The following is a 9,504-nucleotide window of genomic DNA, read 5'->3' as shown; positions in this document are numbered from 1 at the left end:
TTCCTTGATTTTCAGCTTTTACTAAAATGGTGTTTTTTCCCAATACATGCTTTTCTCGAATGTACCAGGAGGAGTCCAAATGAACATTAACGTTAACAGAGTCTAGAAATGAGACATAAGCAATGTATTCGTGAAAAAAAAAAAAACAGCCTAGTCTAACTTAATTAAAATCACAAAATAGACATGTTTTGGCAGATTATTTTCGCAAAGCCAACCTCGTATTTTATATTTTTATGCTTATTAAAAATTTTTTCTTAAACCGTTATGTGCTCGACGGGGTACCCGAATACCATTTTAGGTTTCACAAGACGAAATTTCATACTTTTATTCTGGAAGAATATTCTCATTGCTGGAAATTCGGTTGTTCGGAGATATGTTCCGAAGCGGAAAAATTTTATAAATATTTGACAGAATCTTACTACTATTGGTTCAAAGTTTATAAAATTATATTCACAGGACATATTTATGGTTTTGGGTGTTATGGAGATATGCTCTCAAAATAGTCATACGGAACAGATTCCACGGGGGCTTTTGGTGGCCATAAAAACAATTAAAAAATACTACGTCACATACCAATATGGGTATTTTTGAACCGGGGTGAAATCTAGAGGCAGAATAACGACCCCCGACGCCATTTTGGAATTCCAAAATGGCGGCTTCCGGTTTTCCGGAATCGGTACGATGTCCAGAGACTGGAAATCAACCTCGGACGCCATTTGAAATTTAATATGGTCACTTCCAGTATCCGGCAAACAGCTAAAATCGGCCAAATATCACGTAATATAGATACTGTCGGAATCGGGATGCTGTCCAGAGACCTCAAAACGACATCAAACGACATCAAACGACCCGGAAGTTACCACCGTGAATTTCAAAATGGCGTGTGAAATTAATTTCCGGTCTCTAGGCCTGGTATTCAGCCATTTTTGTATCTATTCCAGAAACCGGAAATCGAGCAAGTCATCGTATGCTCGAATTTCGACTGATATAGTTATTGAGATATAACTCATAAACGTTGGCTGGCAAAAATTATTTTCGATTTCACACTATTTTGTAACTAAAGACAATTTTGCCCTGAGAAAATGTTCATTTTTCTTCTCCCGATTGAATCCGTTTCCGTTTCCGCTTTTCCATTCTTTTTCCGTGCTCTGAATGAGTATGTTCAGAAAGAGACTTTACTACGAGGAAAACATTCTGCAAACATTTTTTTAGCAATCGAATTTTATGTTGTTGTAATCAACAGGCTATCGAATCAATATCTAGTAGAACCTGCCATACAAATATACTTTTTAGCGATTGGATAAGAGTGAGAAAATAAATCGTTGTTAACCAATTTGAAATGTCTTATTCCACTTATGCCACATTAAAATTTTTATGAATAACACTAGCATAGGTGTAATCTGTACTCGGTAATTTTTACAAACCACCAGTAAAATTAACAAGAATGAACAGAAAACTAGCATTCACAGTCATTGGCGTCGAAAAATATTCTTGGCGGAGCACCGATTTAGAATCACCTATGGCGGCGGCGCACACGACTTATCACGTCTCTTACGTACAAAAGAGAAAATAAGCTTTGAATCACTAAGTAGGTACTAGTACACTTTAGTCGATTTGTTTACGGGTATTAAATTTGTTCACGGGTAAATTAGGGCCCCTTATTTATTCTGGATTCACGCGTTTTTTGTACGCGGAGTTTTTATGCGTCACGTATCTTCCGCGTAAAGAGCGAATTGAGTACATCGATCATTCATTTTTTAAATAATAACTTCCATTTTACAATTTTGAAAAGCTTGCCCCCATGATCCAAATCCTGCCTACGCCCATGTCATGACACAAGTGTTCTTCACATCGGTTCATTTTTTGACTGGCGCTGGAACTCGTTAAACAAAAATTGCTGCAATCTGGTCAAATCTGTATGACGTACAAGATAGAGACCAACAACGGATGTTTCTTCGCACCAGTGTACGCTATAGCGCCGCGCACGGGTGAATGTAGACGAGAGCGCAAGAGAGCAACTTTTTGGAAGAGAATGTAACGCACTCGCACTTTGTCTATCAAGCACTAGCGCACACTCTCGTGCGGCATATTTGTTACTAAAAGAAAAGAGTCTCTTTCTCGGTGTGGTGAGTTATGCTCTATCTCCTCTTTGTTCGTACAATTCTTGCACGTCAGTGGATCGCCTGTGCGAAATGCCAACTCTGGTAGCGAATAGGGCTTTATTACAGAAGAGTCGACTCGACTCGCCCATGTATTTCAAATGAGGCGAGTTGCTCTTAGTAGCTACTGTAATATGGCCCTATGATGTGAGATTTCTCGTCATGTACTTTGTGAGTAGAAGATGATGAAAAATAAAATACAGTTGCTAAACCATATTACTCGAAGCTTTCCGCTCTCTTAAGTTAACTCCTGTCCTGTGATTTCATATATGTACATATATGCCCTTTTTTCAAGTATTTAGGCTTTGAATATATGGAACTTTGCCAGTTTTTTTTATTAGGAAGGTGTCTAAGTTTTTTCGCCGTCTCAGGGAACTTTTTCATGCGCGGTTCAGTTTGCTCTTGAAGAGGGAAATTTAACAGATATTTCACGCTCTATTATCTTTGCACCCGAGATGACTATTTCAATACTACGGTTTCAATGACCACATTTTGTAAGAGTGAAGTGTTTGGGAGTGTCTCGTGATGGCCCTCTGCTTAGAACAGTGGTTCCGGGGTCCGCGGCCGGCAAGGGGGTCGCGAGGCTCATCTAGGGGAGCGCGAAGCTCTTGGTAAATTTGACAGGTAATTAAAACATCTTTCTTGGTATCTCTGTGAAAGCGGATTTTCATCTCTTCTGCGTATTAGAACCGAGGCGTGAAACAAATTAGACTTGCAGGACGATATGAGATTGGAAAACGCAGTCTCATATTACACGGTTTGTTGTATGTAATAATTATAAGCTATCATGTTTAACGAGGTGACACCCGCGAAAATTATATACATTTTTTTGTATTGGTTGCAAGATGATTATAAGCAACCTGGGGGTGTCACTTAGTCAAGCCAAGTCAAGTCCTTTTGATACTTGTGGATGATGCAGAGGATTTCTCGGTTTCTAGTAGCAACTAGTGTTAAACTGATACTTCTGAAACCCGCGGTTTCATTTTCACATATAAAGATCGGCGGTTGTTGCACACTAAAATTGGTTTGCAACTCCCAGGTATATTTTTAAAGGTTCCTTGTGCAATTAGAGCTGATCCTGTTTAATCGCGGGCAGCGCTCGAGCAATCAATATGCTTCGCTATGCTAGTTAATTAAGGTGCTTGTCCGAAGGTGATGCTCATTAACATTAGTAAATGATTACCACATTTGGACAAGCAGCACAAAATAAACTAGCATAGCCTTGCATTGTTGTCGTTTTTGTTGTTGTAGTGCCAAAACGCCGTTCAATGAAATCATCATGCGTCTCCGTTGGAAAGTCACTGCATGATGGAGTCGCACCTGATACCAATAAACAATTTTGTTGATTTATAGCCTAGTAGGCGGATTTTAGCTGAATTTTAGCTTAATATGTATATGGATGTAATTAGTGGCACTAAAAATTAGCTAAACTACTAAACTAAACTGAAAACGATTTTTATGTAAAATTTCCTGAGGAATCCAAATAAATCAAACGGTAGGGTCTCCTGGGTCTGGGATCCTTTAAAACGGAGAAATTCGGTTGGGATAATGATTTACGCCGTTATTGTTGTTTAAAGTCCAGTTTGGAATTTTTCCTTGAAAGGCCCATTCATTACCATCAATTTGACGTCGAAAAAGTTAAAATCGATCAAACGGGTCAAAAGTTACAAATTTTTGAAAATTGCAAATTTTTAAAAAAGTTGATTTTTTGAGCCATTTTATTTCAGTAAGTGCCATACTAAGGACCAAATAAAAATCAGTTTTCAACTTCGTAGACTACACACATTTACTTTATATGTACTATATAAATGTGGTTTGGTAAATCATTTTAATGTTTATAAAGCATCTTTATCTCGATTTTTCATGAGGATGGTTCAGTTTTGAGGGTCAAATCAAATCAGCTTTGACGCACCCTTGAACCATGTCCGATTGGGCTGAAATTTTGTACAGGTCATTTCTTTAAATTCGATTATGGAATTATTCAAACATGTCATTGCCACCCCAATATATATATATATATATATGCATCAGGAGAATATTATTTTTCAATGCATGACACTAACAGAAGACGTCATTGATTTTAATTCGACAAATTAGATAGAACAAATGAAGCGTTGATTTTTTAAAAAATTTGAAATTGAATTGGTTGAAATTTTAAAAAATGAGAAAATTTATTAGACAGAACGGTTTATTTGATAGTCTTCGACATGTCGTCCCAAAAAAATATAAATCGTGAGAAAAAATAAAATGTTAGGGAAAGAAGACAAACTATTTAATTAAATTAATTAAATTTAATTACCTAAAAAAATCCGCCTTTTTTAAATCTTTTCTATAACAAAAACTACACACTTTTAGCTAAACAACGATAGTTGACTGAACTAAAGAAATAAAAAATAATTTTTTTTTTCTCTACAGAACTAATTTTTTTTTTTTTGAGATGGCAAAATTATTATCTACAGCTTCATCGAAAGCACTATACGGAAAACGAACCCGTTTTGACTCTGAAAATATTTTTATCATTAATTGATAGGTCCTCGGGTCAGTCAATTGGATTCATATATTCATTCTGTTATCGAGAAATCTAACTTTAGGGGTATTTCCTCAGTCGACTTCCTAATGACTATTGTAATATTTGAAGATTATTATAGTCATTAAGAAGTCGGGTTAGGAAAAAAGTCAAAACGGTTTTTTTAATCGTCATAGTGTGTAAAAAATTAAAAGAGTTTTTTTTCTGACAAATTTTTATATTTACATTTTTTATTTCTCCAAGTTAAGTTGATTGGTGAAATTACAGTGTGCAGTTCTCGTAGAAAAAATTCAGACTCCTTAAAAGCGATTTTTTTAGATAGAGTATCAAACGTCTTCTGTAGTGGTTTTCTTCGATATGTTTTTGCATGAGACTACTGCTGCCAAAAACCTGCCGAAGAAAACCACTAGCGATACCCTATTTAATTTATAATTATATTTTTGGTTCTGAAAAAAATATGTTGTTATACGGTGGATATTTTTTCGAGAAGGACAAATTTATTATCTAAAACTTTGCTCAAGACCTTATACCAATCAAATAATTCGTTCTGGCTTAAATATTTTTTTCACTTTTAATTTTTTTTACTTTTCCTTGATTTGCTCCATGCTGTAGTTTTCCTCAAAAAATAAAATTTTGGACCTTTCATCATTTGTCCTTCGGGTCCTGACAGTTAATTTAACTTATTTTCTGCTGAAGAAGTTTTTTTTTGGGTGTATATTTTTTAGAAAGCTAAAATTAGCATTCACAACTTTGCCGTCAACCGATCAAACGAACCGTTTTGTCTCTAAAAATAAATCCTGGTTTGGTATCAGTGACAAAATGAAGAAAGTGCCAATTTATAATTTAGTGTTTATTTCCCAATTTTCTAAATTTAGACTCAAGAATACTTGAAAACGTGTGTATTCAGGAAATTAACTAAGAATTTTTAGTTTCAAAATAACTGTTAAAATCATATAAGGGAACGTTCATAAATGACGTAGCATTCAAGGGGGAGGGGGGGATTGGTAGTTTTGTGAGAAAATGTGACGAGTGGAAGGGTGGGGGGTTAAGCCAAGCTACGTAGCGAATACGAAACCAAGAAAAAAAAAGATTTTTTTAATTGTTCTTTTTTATCACTTTGTCTGTTTGTTATTTATGTGTGTTTGATGATAAAATTTGCAAATATCTGGGGGTGGGGTGTTTTGTTATAAAGCTACGTGATTATCTAAAGGAAGGGTCTTGATTTTGTGACGAAATGCTACGATGGGGGAAGGGGGAGGGTAAAAAAACCTAGAAAAGCTGCGTCATTTATGGATGTTCCCTAACACCATGAATGAAATTATTCTCGAAATTGTTGAAATTGGAAAAAGAATCTAAAGCTTAACTTTTTTTATACACGGACTAATGGCTGACAATCCCACAAAACTAACCGTCACAGTCGACAAATAGATCTCTAAATTCCCCTCAAAAAACTTCTTTTATTTCTCCATTCTGATTTTTTTGTCAAAAAATTTTGTTTTCATTATTTATGGATCAGTTGCTTGATTTATTGGACAGTACTTTGAAAACTTTATTACTAATAACTGAGATAAGATAAAAAAGGTCTCGTGCAAATGTATTCAAAAACACAAATGAAAAAAAAATGAAGCTGAAAGAAACAAATTTAAACTATTAATTTTGACATATTTCAGTATTTTTGTACCATTTTTCAATATTCTACAAGCATTATGACGCGTTCGTTCTACCGAACAGTTATTTGATACGTGATCTCGATTTGTGACACATGATCTCTGGATGCCAATCAAACTTCAAATTCCTTTAGCAGTAGGAATCGAAAGTTTCGTCGTCTCGAAGGAAATCCCCATGCAAAGTTTTAACTCAATCGGACTTCGGGAAGTCGTCCTTTAAAGCGGTGAAAGTTTCACCTTACCACTCTCATGCAGAGTCACAAACCAACACTATTCATTTGTAAAAAACGTAATGTTCATGTGTATCCTGAATATTTTAAAATTTCAATAAAATCATATTTTTTTATTCACACATTGGCCTACTGTGCGGTAGAACGAACAGTAAAAAACTCGGTTGTGGAAAATTGGGAAGAAGTTTTTTCACTTTTTTTTCTTGATTACAACAATACAACAATACTACAGTCATACCTCGATATAAGGCAACCTCGATATAACGTAACTCGATATAACGTAACTTTTTAAATTGAAATTTAAAATAAATGATACAGCAACTGTTTTGGGCTATAAATTGCTTCAGAAAAATGTTTGTAGTATGTTTTGGAACCAATGCGAAAATTGTCCAAAATGGGCATAAGGAAGGTTTAAAAATACTAATAGGTGATGGAAAATATGTTTTCACGCATTCTTCAGTAACAATTCAGTCTTGCATCAATTAAAAAAAAATTGTTTGCTTGTTGAAATTTTCTCTAGATGGGCATAAGAAAGGTTTGAAAATACTGATAGGTGATGTAAAATAGGTTTTCGCGCATCTGTGAGTAACAACCAACAGTCTTGCATCAATTAAAAAAACTTTTTTTTGCTTGTTGTAAATTTTCCTGATTGGGCATGAGAATGGTTTGAAAATACTGATAGGTGATGGAAAATAGGTTTTCGCGCATCTTTGAGTAACCATTAACAATCTTGCATAAATTGAAAAAAAAATGTTTTGCTTCGATATAACGTCATGAAAATAAAAATAAAGTTGCCTTATATCGAGGTATGACTGTAGTACATAACGGATTAATTTTAAGTTTCTCAAAAATAAAATTTAAAAGAAAAACAACTTTTATCTTCGTAAATAGAAAGAGTATTTATTAAAAATTTTGTTAGTCAAAAATGACACATGAGCTTTTTTAAGTTATTCAAACGTGAGTAAAGTTTAATTTAAACCAAGAATGGTCGATATTCGACGTTAGCTCATTTGGTATAGTTTTCATCTTATATACTAAGCGCTGTTATATTATGCTCTATGACAAATATGCTCTATACAAGCAGAATAATGGTTGATAGCCATAGTGGCCGGTAGTTGCTACTTCGGAGGCCTCAACGATAATTGTTCATCCAGTTGCTTTAGTGGCGCCGTCCACTACCAGAGCCGCCACCACCACTGTTATCGATAAAATTGTTCCACGATTTTCAATTTGATTGGTAACCAAGTCGTAAAAGTCGTTATTTTAAAAAATTGTCTTCGACAATGCCGTTCATGGGTGGTGGTCCTTTTATGAATATGAACAAACTGTGATTGGCATGGTGGGTGGCACGTTAGATGGCATACTGTTTTTCACCTGCAAAAACAACACATGAAACAGCCATAAGATATGTATTATGACAATCAAATACCGTCTGTAGTTATTTTGTATCCTTATCAAAATCAAAGCCCTGTCTGTCTGTCTGTCAACACCCAACTAACGAATGGCAGGTTTCGTCAGCAAACCAAACAAGCCGAAATATCCTCACAATTTTTTGAGAATTGTAACAATTAGCGGTACATTCCGCTGTAATCAGCTCCTACGGCACTGGTCCCCATAAAACGTTGATATTGGTGTGATCGACGAACTTGGAGGTATTTCAACCGGTGCTGGATCTAAAATGCAAATGTTTTAGTTAAAAGAAAGTAGTTTTTTTTCTATCAAGTTAACCTTTTTGTAATAATTTCGGTGTCGCCAACGGTCCTGCATCCTGATCACTGAAATAGGTCTTTTTGCTCATTAGACCTGCCTTGTAAATTTTAATAAGCCATCGTCAATCAGTGATGCAACAACTTTGCTTGTTCGTTGGGTTAAACGTATAAACATTCGCCGTTTTCGTGGGGGAATAATCTAGTCACCCTTATTCTTGTTTACGGCCGTATCGCTTTCGTACGAAAGCAGCAGCGACGTACGAATGCGATACGAACGCATACGAATCCGATTCGTTCTAACCAATTCGAGCTTTCGAACATCGTTGCTTTCGTACGAACGTGTCATTCTTGTTTACGTACGTATGCGTATCCGTATTATTTTTGCTCTCGTTCGCAAACGTCAGTCAAAAGTTGCGAATCGCTGTACGAATTGCCGGCGCCGGTAGTTTTTTTCTGGTTTTTCTGCTGTTTGGTGTTAGTTTTTTGACAAAATTGAATAAGACGAAGAAAATGTATTGTTTTGTGAAGTGTTTAATGCAAAACATTTGTGACAATCGATTATTTTTAAATCCAGTTTTGGTATCGGAACAGCAACGTCAGTCGAAAGTTGCGGATCGCTCTACGAATCGCCGTCGCCGCGGGTTGTTTTGGTTGTTTCGTGTAGAAAAAATCGGTTAAGTTGAATTAAACTTCTTTTTCGTGAAAACCTCCTAGCTTGAAAGCGAAGCACAGAGCGATAGTAAGTGATTGAGGTTTACCACTAGCTACGGGGAAATTCTGAGCGGAAGAAAAGCAAAAAAGTCGCTACCATCAAGAAAAAAAAGTGTTGGTGACGGTGCCGGGTAATTAGATGTTGGTGATATCAGCAAGAGTCGGTCACCAAACAAATTGTGATTAGTGCAAGTAGTATATGGGCAACAGGATACGAACATCACAATGAAAGTAGCTAAGGTTGCTGCAGTGGCCGTCGGAGAAGAAATAGTTTTTACTGCAACTTGTTAACCAAAAAGTACTCCCGGATCTAGCTGCGTTGAATCGATCCATAACCGCTCTTATTGGCCTAGAGAAAATCAAGTTGTTTATAAGCCAGCAAACTACCTACGTTAAACAGTCATACTAGATTATTGCCTCACGTACAACAGCGAAAGTCGTGGCAAACGCTTATACATTTAATGCCAACGAACAAAGTTGTTGTATCACTGATTGACGATG

At 35.8% G+C, this 9,504-nt stretch overlaps 1 long non-coding RNA gene across 1 annotated transcript; it reads right to left on the bottom strand.

The window, feature by feature from the left end:
- Nucleotides 1-7,522: 7,522 nt before the first annotated feature.
- LOC129729553 (uncharacterized) lies at nt 7,523-8,511 on the bottom strand. The gene is made up of 3 exons (XR_008728692.1): nt 8,312-8,511; nt 8,013-8,256; nt 7,523-7,957 (listed from the first exon to the last, which is right to left on the bottom strand). It is a non-coding gene; the product is annotated as an uncharacterized LOC129729553 (long non-coding RNA).
- Between the last annotated feature and the right edge of the window lie 993 nt (nt 8,512-9,504).

The sequence above is a fragment of the Wyeomyia smithii genome, chromosome 3, assembly GCF_029784165.1.
Source record: "Wyeomyia smithii strain HCP4-BCI-WySm-NY-G18 chromosome 3, ASM2978416v1, whole genome shotgun sequence".
Taxonomy (NCBI): Eukaryota; Metazoa; Arthropoda; class Insecta; order Diptera; family Culicidae; genus Wyeomyia; species Wyeomyia smithii.
Note: the sequence above shows the minus strand (reverse complement) of the source record. Positions and strands in the feature narration are given on the sequence as shown.